General features: G+C 45.9%; 1 long non-coding RNA gene across 2 annotated transcripts; it reads right to left on the bottom strand.

Annotated features, from left to right (window-relative positions):
* Window positions 1–259: 259 nt before the first annotated feature.
* Window positions 260–8,401, bottom strand: LOC147461816 (uncharacterized). Of its 2 annotated transcripts, XR_015187643.1 has the most exons (3): window positions 8,133–8,376; window positions 690–806; window positions 260–597 (listed from the first exon to the last, which is right to left on the bottom strand). It is a non-coding gene; the product is annotated as an uncharacterized LOC147461816 (long non-coding RNA). The 2 variants fall into 2 exon arrangements; XR_015187644.1 differs by lacking the exon at window positions 690–806 and having other exon boundaries at window positions 8,111–8,401.
* Window positions 8,402–9,477: the final 1,076 nt, after the last annotated feature.

Raw genomic sequence — 9,477 nt, 5'->3', positions numbered from 1 at the left:
GAGGTGTATTATGAAACTAGTAATACATCTAGCAACTCGAATATGTAAAATAGTAATTCATCTAGTAACTTCAAGATGAAAAGTCCTAGCCCTACTCGGCGTGTCTCCCGAAATTACCTCAACCTACTTCTTGGTGAAAGTACTCATCATGCTACCTATGAAAATATATGAACTTTCAATAATCAATCAACCCACGGCATTTGGAACAATCCACAACAAGAGACTTGACTCACAAGTAACCCAAAACCCTACACACCCGCACAAAACTATAGCCAGATGTATTGTGCTTGGTTCACAATTACCTTACAAAGCATGACCTTACAAAATAATCTTCATATGATAAACATCAATCCAACATGACTGCCACAAGCAATAGTAAAGATCTGCAAGAGATATCCCCATCGCATACATCAACCCACCATGTAAGCTGCAAGTTCCACCTGCTTCTCCACAATCAAACCACAAGGGGTTACCCTTGCCTTCAGTACAATTTGTTATGGTCTATCCTGGAGCAATGACTTATGCGAGTACTCCAAATTCAGCTTCACTATGTTGCTTCGCTCAGCACTTCACACTCATCCCTGCACTCTTGCAACCCTGCATCCATATATATAAGCAATCAAATAAACACAACGTACAGAATCCATGATTATTTATTTACATAAGAACTTTGAAAACAAACTAGTTACATCTTTGTTGATAATCTCTCCAATACAATGTGACTCTTTCTAACGTTATCTCAGAAGTGGGATAACACACTATGATTTGCAGGAAGAGCAGCAAACATTCAAGTTGAGTGGTCTCACCTGGTAAGAGCCAACATCAAGTAGGAGTGCTTAATAGTAATGATTGTCACAAATTTTAGCTTAAATAATTAATTTCATTACATGACGATAATCACACATCTTTCAAGCTGTCCAAACAAAGAGATTCCCGCAAGGCTATTTTCTTCAGCTAGGGAACTACAAGGAACCCACAGCAATGACGAAAAGAAATCCACCTAGGGCACCTCAAGAGGGAACCTAAGACACTGACGAAATGAAATGGTAATGGGTTGTAGAACTTTACAGGCCTTGTCTCATATAATGTAATTGAGGAGTAGTTTCATAAGGTAGAGGCATCTCCTCATGGTTACATCTTCCTATATATAATGTAGTTAAATTATGTCGAAGGTAAGCCTCAGAATTCATTGTGTAAACCCTTAGACACAATCACACGATCTACTGTCAAACTCAATCAATGCCTTACTTTCGTGGCTTCTGCATTAGAAGTGAATGTCATCATATGATCTGTAAAGGGAATTTGTTGCATATGGAGAGCCATGCAACACCATGGCAAAGCTATTATTATATATGATTATAAACCAAGCTATGCCAGGGCCCTTCGAATTTGTGAAAATATATACTTATATGCGCAAGAAATTAAAAGCTCCTACATATCGTTTCCATCTTTCCCTGCTAGGTTTATTGTTAACCCAAAAACAGAAAAAAGTGACAATAGCCTACCGATCTTGGATATTTCTCCACAATCTCACAAGCAACGTCATTGCTCAGTTTGTATATAAGCAAACTAGAGCTAGCACTATTTGGCAGAAGACGCAGCAGGAGCTTCCCACTCAACAGGAAACTTCTCAACAATACCCCCTCATACCATCTAGCATTTTTGCATATTCACCCATCCCTGGCGTTTTTGCATCTACACCCAAGCCTGGCGTTTTCTTTCCACAGCTTCAGCCATCGCCATTGGAATTCTCCCTTCTGGCCTTAGCACCCCAGCAGATCAGCATCAACCGTAGCGTTTTTTACCAACAGCAACAGCGTTTTTGAGCCTTGGAAAGCCTGCACTTCTCAGCGTTTTTGCAGCCAACTACTAACGCTAGGATTGCTGCCATGCCAACATTTTTGATCAGCAAATTCAGCATTGAAGAAACGCAGGTACTCACCCTTTAGCGTTGGTGGCGTTTTTCCACAGCTTGGCACCACAGACTAGCAGCGTTTTCAGCAAGTATAACAGCCCATAAAAACGCGGCCTTGACTTAGATCCTCAGCATTTTTAGCTTGCGAAATCAGCCCATAAAAACGCAGCCTTGATCCTGGCTGTTCCAACGTTATACTCAGCCCTAAGTCCGTCGCCAAAACACGGATTTTCAGCCGTGTGAAGCAACCCCAAGACCACTCAGAACCATCAGCAGTTTTCCGCCTTTGGACAGCAGATAGAAGTAGACCAATTCAGCCCTGAACAGTCCAAGAATACAGCAGATAGAAGACCACAGGTTTCAGCCATCGAGTCGTCATCGTCGTCACTGTCGTCCTCATCACCGTTCTTGAGCTTCTGCAGTATTTAGATTCTCATCAATCTTGCTAAGTTAATATATAAGCAAACCCAAGTTAGCACTCTCTGGCAAAAGAGGCAGCAAGAGCTTCCCGCTCAACAAGTCACTTCTCAGCAGTACCCCCCCAGAGCCTAGCATTTTGGATAAAGACCTCAGCCAGCGAGTCCTCTTGCAGGACCGCGGCAACACCAGATCCCCCGCATCCTTCCCCCCTTGCATCATCGCCAAGACCATCAGCATTGTAGCGTTTTGGCTCACCAAACCTCAGCACCAACATCAGCATTTCAGCCTATGCACTAACGCCAACACACATCAGCCATCCAGCGTTTTGGTGGCGTTTTTCCACAGCTTGGCACCACAGACTAGCAGCGTTTTTCAGCAAGTATAACAGCCCATAAAAACGCAGCCTTGACTTAGATCCTCAACGTTTTTAGCTTGCAAAAACAGCCCATAAAAACGCAGCCTTGATCCTGGTTGTTCCAACGTTTTACTCAGCCCTAAGTCCATCGCCGAAACAGGGATTTTCAGCCGTGTGAAGCAACCCCAAGACCACTCAGAACCATCAGCAATTTTTTGCCTTTAGACAGCAGATAGAAGTAGACCAATTCAGCCCTGAACAGTCCAAGAATTCAGCAGATAGAAGACCACAGGTTTCAACCATCGAGTCGTCGTCGTCGTCGTCGTCGTCACTGTCCTCGTCATCACCGTTCTCGAGCTTCTGCAGTATTTAGATTCTCATCAATTTTGCTAAGTTAATATATAAGCAAACCCAAGTTAGCACTTTCTGGCAGAAGAGGCAGCAAGAGCTTCCCGCTCAACACGTCATTTCTCAGCAGTACCCCCCCAGAGCCTAGCGTTTTGGATAAAGACCTCAGCCGGCGAGTCCTCCTGCAGTACTGCGGCAACACCAGATCCCCCGCATGCTTCCCCCCTTGCATCATCGCCGAGACCATGAGCATTGTAGCGTTTTGGCTCACCAAACCTCAGCACCAACATCAGCATTTCAGCCTATGCACTAACGCCAGCACACATCAGCCATACAGCGTTTTGGTGGCGTTTTTCCTCAGCTTGGCACCACAGACTAGCAGCGTTTTTCAGCAACTATAACAGCCCATAAAAATGCAGCCTTGACTTAGATCCTCAACGTTTTTAGCTTGCGAAAACAGCCCATAAAAACGCAGCCTTGATCCTGGTTGTTCCAGCGTTTTACTCAACCCTAAGTCCCGGGATTTTCAGCCGTGTAAAGCAACCCCAAGACCATTGAGAACCATCAACAATTTTCCGCCTTTGGACAGCAGATAGAAGTAGACCAATTCAACCCTGTCCAGGAATTCAGCAGATAGAAGACCACAGGTTTCAGCCAACGAGTCACCGTCATCGTCATCACCATTCTCGAGCTTCTGCAGTATTTAGATTCTCATCAATTTTGCTAAGTTAATATATAAGGAAACCCAAGTTAGCACTTTCTGGCAGAAGAGGCAGCAGGAGCTTCCCGCTCAACAGGTCACTTCTCAGCAGTACCCCCCCAGAGCCTAGCGTTTTGGATAAAGACCTCAGCCGGCGAGTCCTCCTGCAGTACCGCGGCAACACCAGATCCCCCGCATGCTTCCCCCCTTGCATCATCGCCAAGACCATGAGCATTGTAGCGTTTTGGCTCACCAAACCTCAGCACCAACATCAGCATTTCAGCCTATGCACTAACGCCAGCACACATCAGCCATACAGCGTTTTGGTGGCGTTTTTCCTCAGCTTGGCACCACAGACTAGCAGCGTTTTTCAGCAACTATAACAGCCCATAAAAATGCAGCCTTGACTTAGATCCTCAACGTTTTTAGCTTGCAAAAACAGCCCATAAAAACGCAGCCTTGATCCTGGTTGTTCCAGCGTTTTACTCAACCCTAAGTCCCGGGATTTTCAGCCGTGTAAAGCAACCCCAAGACCATTGAGAACCATCAACAGTTTTCCGCCTTTGGACAGCAGATAGAAGTAGACCAATTCAACCCTTTCCAGGAATTCAGCAGATAGAAGACCACAGGTTTCAGCCATCGAGTCACCGACATCGTCATCACCATTCTCGAGCTTCTGCAGTATTTAGATTCTCATCAATTTTGCTAAGTTAATATATAAGCAAACCCAAGTTAGCACTTTCTGGCAGAAGAGGCAGCAGGAGCTTCCCGCTCAACAGGTCACTTCTCAACAGTACCCCCCCAGAGCCTAGCGTTTTGGATAAAGACCTCAGCCGGCGAGTCCTCCTGCAGTACTGCGGCAACACTAGATCCCCCGCATCCTTCCCCCCTTGCATCATCGCCAAGACCATGAGCATTGTAGCGTTTTGGCTCACCAAACCTCAACACCAACATCAGCATTTCAGCCTATGCAGTAACGCCAGCACACATCAGCCATCCAGCGTTTTGGTGGCGTTTTTCCACAGCTTGGCACCACAGACTAGCAGCGTTTTTCAGCAAGTATAACAGCCCATAAAAACGCAGCCTTGACTTAGATCCTCAGTGTTTTTAGCTTGCGAAAACAGCCCATAAAAACGCAGCCTTGATCCTGGTTGTTCCAGCGTTTTACTCAGCCCTAAGTCCCTCGCCAAAACAGGGATTTTCAGCCATGTGAAGCAACCCCAAGACCACTCACAACCATCAGCAGTTTTCCGCCTTTGGACAGCAAATAGAAGTAGAACAATTCAGCCCTGAACAGTCCAAGAATTCAGCAGATAGAAGACCACATGTTTCAGCCATCGAGTCATAGTCGTCGTCATCACCGTTCTCGAACTTTTGCAGTATTTTGATTCTCATCAATTTTGCTAAGTTAATATATAAGCAAAGCCAAGTTAGCACTTTCTGGCAGAAGAGGCAGCCAGAGCTTCCCGCTCAACAGGTCACTTCTCAGAAGTGACCCCCCCAGAGCCTAGCGTTTTGGATAAAGACCTCAGCCGGCGAGTCCTCCTGCAGTACCGCGGCAACACCAGATCCCCCGCATGCTTCCCCCCTTGCATCATCGCCAAGACCATCAGGATTGTAGCATTTTGGCTCACCAAACCTCAGCACCAACATCAGCATTTCAGCCTATGCACTAACGCCAGCACACATCAGCCACCGTCCATCGTTTTGGTGGCGTTTTTCCACAGACTAGCAGCGTTTTTCAGCAAGTAAAACAGGCCATAAAAACGCAGCCTTGACTTAGATCCTCAGCGTTTTTAGCTTGCAAAAACAGCTCATAAAAACGCAGCCTTGATCCTGGTTGTTCCATCGTTTTACTCAGCCCTAAGTCCCTCGCCAAAACAGGGATTTTCAGCCGTGTGAACAACCCCAAGACCACTCAGAACCATCAGCAGTTTTTTGCCTTTGGACAGTAGATAGAAGTAGACCAATTCAACCCTGAACAGTCCAAGAATTCAACAGATAGAAGACCACAGGTTTCAGCCATCGAGTCGTCGTCATCGTCACTGTCGTCGTCATCACCATTCTCGAGCTTCTGCAGTATTTAGATTCTCATCAATTTTGCTAAGTTAATATATAAGCAAACCCAAGTTAGCACTTTCTGGCAGAAGAGGCAGTAGGAGCTTCCCGCTCAACAGGTCACTTCTCAGCAGTACCCCCCCAGAGCCTAGCGTTTTGGATAAAGACCTCCGCCGGCGAGTCCTCCTGCAGTACCGCGGCAACACCAGATCCCCCGCATCCTTCCCCCCTTGCATTGTCGCAAAGACCATCAGCATTGTAGCGTTTTGGCTCGCCAAACCTCAGCACCAACATCAGCATTTCAGCCTATGCACTAACGCCAGCACACATCAGCCATCCAGGGTTTTGGTGGCGTTTTTCCACAGCTTGGCACCACAGACTAGCAGCGTTTTTCAGCAAGTATAACAGCCCATAAAAACGCAGCCTTGACTTAGATCCTCAGCGTTTTTAGCTTGCGAAAACAGCCCATAAAAACGCAGCCTTGATCCTGGTTGTTCCAACGTTTTACTCAGCCCTAAGTCCCTCGCCGAAACAGGGATTTTTAGCCATGTGAAGCAACCCCAAGACCACTCAGAACCATCAGCAGTTTTCCGCCTTTGGACAGCAAATAGAAGTAGACCAATTCAGCCCTGAACAATCCAAGAATTGAGCAGATAAAAGCATCTGCTGACTGTTAAACAAATAAATTGCTAATGAGACATTTTCTCACTCAACAACTAGCATTGTAACTACCTCTCACCTGTTATCATCAGTGTGGTCCTCGGCTATCTAGAAATCACCTCCTTTTCATCATATTCGAATTTTGAGCTTCAGATTCTTTTGAATGGCTCCACATCTGCCAGAGGCAAGGAGAATTGCAAAAGCATCATCAACGTCACAAGCTGGCTTGCGTACTACCACATATACATCTTTGAAGACGATCATGCGTTCCCACTCACACACTCAGTAAGTACATAATCGGAAAGGAAATAGACCACTCCATCATCAATCAGCACCACAGCTTGGCGTTATCTCTTGCACAAGATGGTCGTCCATTGGCTCCTGCGTTGCTGAACTGTCCACCAACGTCATGAGCCGCCGCCTTGTCTACTCCTTGCCACCGAACTCGACAAAGGCGTTCAGGTTCTGCCGCAGCTTGTTAAGGACATGGAGCAAGTGGCTTTCCCATTATTCGGTGACCTCATTTCCTGGCTGTCATGGCCTGACATACTTCCAAAGCGGCGCATGCGTTATCTCCAGCGTTGCGACTAGCATCATTGCCAAGCGCAAGCAAGCCATGATGAAGGATAATACTCCCAAAGATGACCTTCTCCATGCCCTGCTCAACAAAGAAAGCGAGGGCTTCATCACCATGGATGAGGTCAAGAGCATTGTAATGGTGCTCTTTGCTCCCATTATATGACAATGCATGTTGCCGCAAGATATGGCATCCATGATTGTTATGCACGCCGTCACAGTGAATTAAAACATCCCAAAGCTTCCTTGTATCAGCCATGGTGAGCATTTGCTACAATTTACAGGCTCCACATCAACAACCACAACTGTTTTCCTAAGGGCAAACAAAGGAAACGAAGGCAAAGCTAGGAGACAAGGGCCTCCTCCAGTGTTAATTCTAGATCGCTGCCATTGGAGGAATTCCCACCTCCACAGTCATCATCATCTTTGTTCAAAGAATAAAAGAGATAGTAGCCAACACCACCAATAGCCAGTATAAACAAAGCAATTGAGAACAAGGACTGCAGCAGATAAAAGGACCCCACAATGCCAAGGATTGCTACGTCTACTTGCACCACAGGCCTTGGCACCGACTCCTACATTTACAAGGTACCAGCTTTGTTCCTGGAGATTTCTGAGCAACAATCCGATGAGAAGGAAGCGGCGTTCGTCTTGAGACCTGCTTGCATTGAGTAGACTTCCGAGCTCTACTCTGTAACGAAAGTGGTCACGACGGAGAACGAGATGGCAGAAGGGGGTAATGCAGTACGTGCGAGACACACCGGCTTGCAACCATTTTTTTATTGTAGACCTCTCTCTCTCTCTCTCTCTCTCTCTCTCTCTCTCTCTCTCTCTCTCTCTCTCTCTTACACACACACATACACACACACAGACCATAATAGATTACAGTACTAGAGGGTTTGCGTGGTTGAAAACATCATGTGTGTTATACAAGGGAAGCAGGGTAGGAGACGGGAGGGTCAGGCAGCCACCAAGGACCGTAGCAGGGCCCGGCACCACCCCACAGCCCCCACCGCCCGTTTTTAGGCTGGAATGCAGCCATATTTTTGCAAATTCTGCTTACGCAACGACAATTTACCTGCACCGGATGCTTGACACACCTGCTTCAAAGCTGGCGATGACTCTTTGCAGTTGTGCTTGCTTGGGCCGCACCTTGCACGCCCGCTGATCTCCATCCATCGTGGCGGGATTTCTGGCCACAGAGCTTTTTGAAATTTTGTGCATAAATACCTTTACCTCCAAAGATTTTAAAATTTGAGATACACAGTTTAACCCTAGAGAAACATGGTGTAAAAGCAACGATCTGCAAAAGGAGCGTGAGCACAAGGCTAAAGCCCCTGTCACACTGGGACAGGGAATGAGCGGCCAATCTGAGGTGTCCGACAACATTGGCAAAACAAAAAGGCGAAAGATGGCCTTCAGCCCGTGTCTAAGGGGCGGCCTCACCCCATCGGCCAACTTTCCAAAATATGTGGCCAACTACAAAAGCGACACATGATTGAGGAGGAGTGGATTTGAGCTTTGACGACCAGCACCGAAAGCGAACACTCTACCACTTGGCTATGCACGATTTGTTGTCCATGTGACAGCTACTGCGTGGCCATGCTCAAAAAGCTAGGGGGATGGGCGCCCTAGTGTGATAGGGGCCTAAGTTGAAAGAAGAGGAACAACACAAAAGTAGCAGTGACGGTACACATGATAGAAGAAGTGAATGCCACAGTCGAGATGACGGCAAAAGTTAAGGAAGTGATGATAATGGAGATTGTAGCAGACATGATTACGATTGTAATAGATTGTAGCAGAATAACTCTCTCTCGGAGCTATTTTCAAAGTGAGCGCATCTCTCCAATGCATGTGCAACCACCACCTATGCTTGCATCTTGAAGGCATGTGGCATCTTGAACTTGAGCTATAGAATTTCACGAGTCATGGATCATGGCTGCTTTGTGCAACTTGGAGGCTTTCGTGATCAAAAGGAAAGAATTGTACCTGTGTCGCAAATTGCCACACTATGATTATTAATACAAAAGATGTTGTGAAGAGATCAAGAGGTATTAATTAAGGTTGTTTCTAGTCATTGCTCTAGAGATAAAGGGTAGAGTCGATCATAATGGAACCTAGCACTAAGCAAAATCATAAGACACAAAAAATTCATCTAGCATGGATGACATAGTATATGGACATTTAAACATAAAAAGAATTAAAACCTATCAAGTATCATGGTCTCTTCAACTACACCTTCTCATGTGTCAATCATGTCTTGTGCGATCTCCATCATCGTGTCAATCATATTTACTATGTCCAATTTTGCAGGACCATCTTTTAAAATCTTTTGATACACTCAATTGTCAATGTAGGTGATCAAAAAAACATGAAGCATAGCTCGGTGCATTGAAGAACTCTTGTGTGCACATTGTATGGTGCAAGTTGCATCGAAGAAATAGG

This window comes from Adiantum capillus-veneris, chromosome 3 (assembly GCF_014529385.1).
Source record: "Adiantum capillus-veneris isolate H3 chromosome 3, ASM1452938v2, whole genome shotgun sequence".
NCBI classification, from domain to species: domain Eukaryota; kingdom Viridiplantae; phylum Streptophyta; class Polypodiopsida; order Polypodiales; family Pteridaceae; genus Adiantum; species Adiantum capillus-veneris.
Note: the sequence above shows the minus strand (reverse complement) of the source record. Positions and strands in the feature narration are given on the sequence as shown.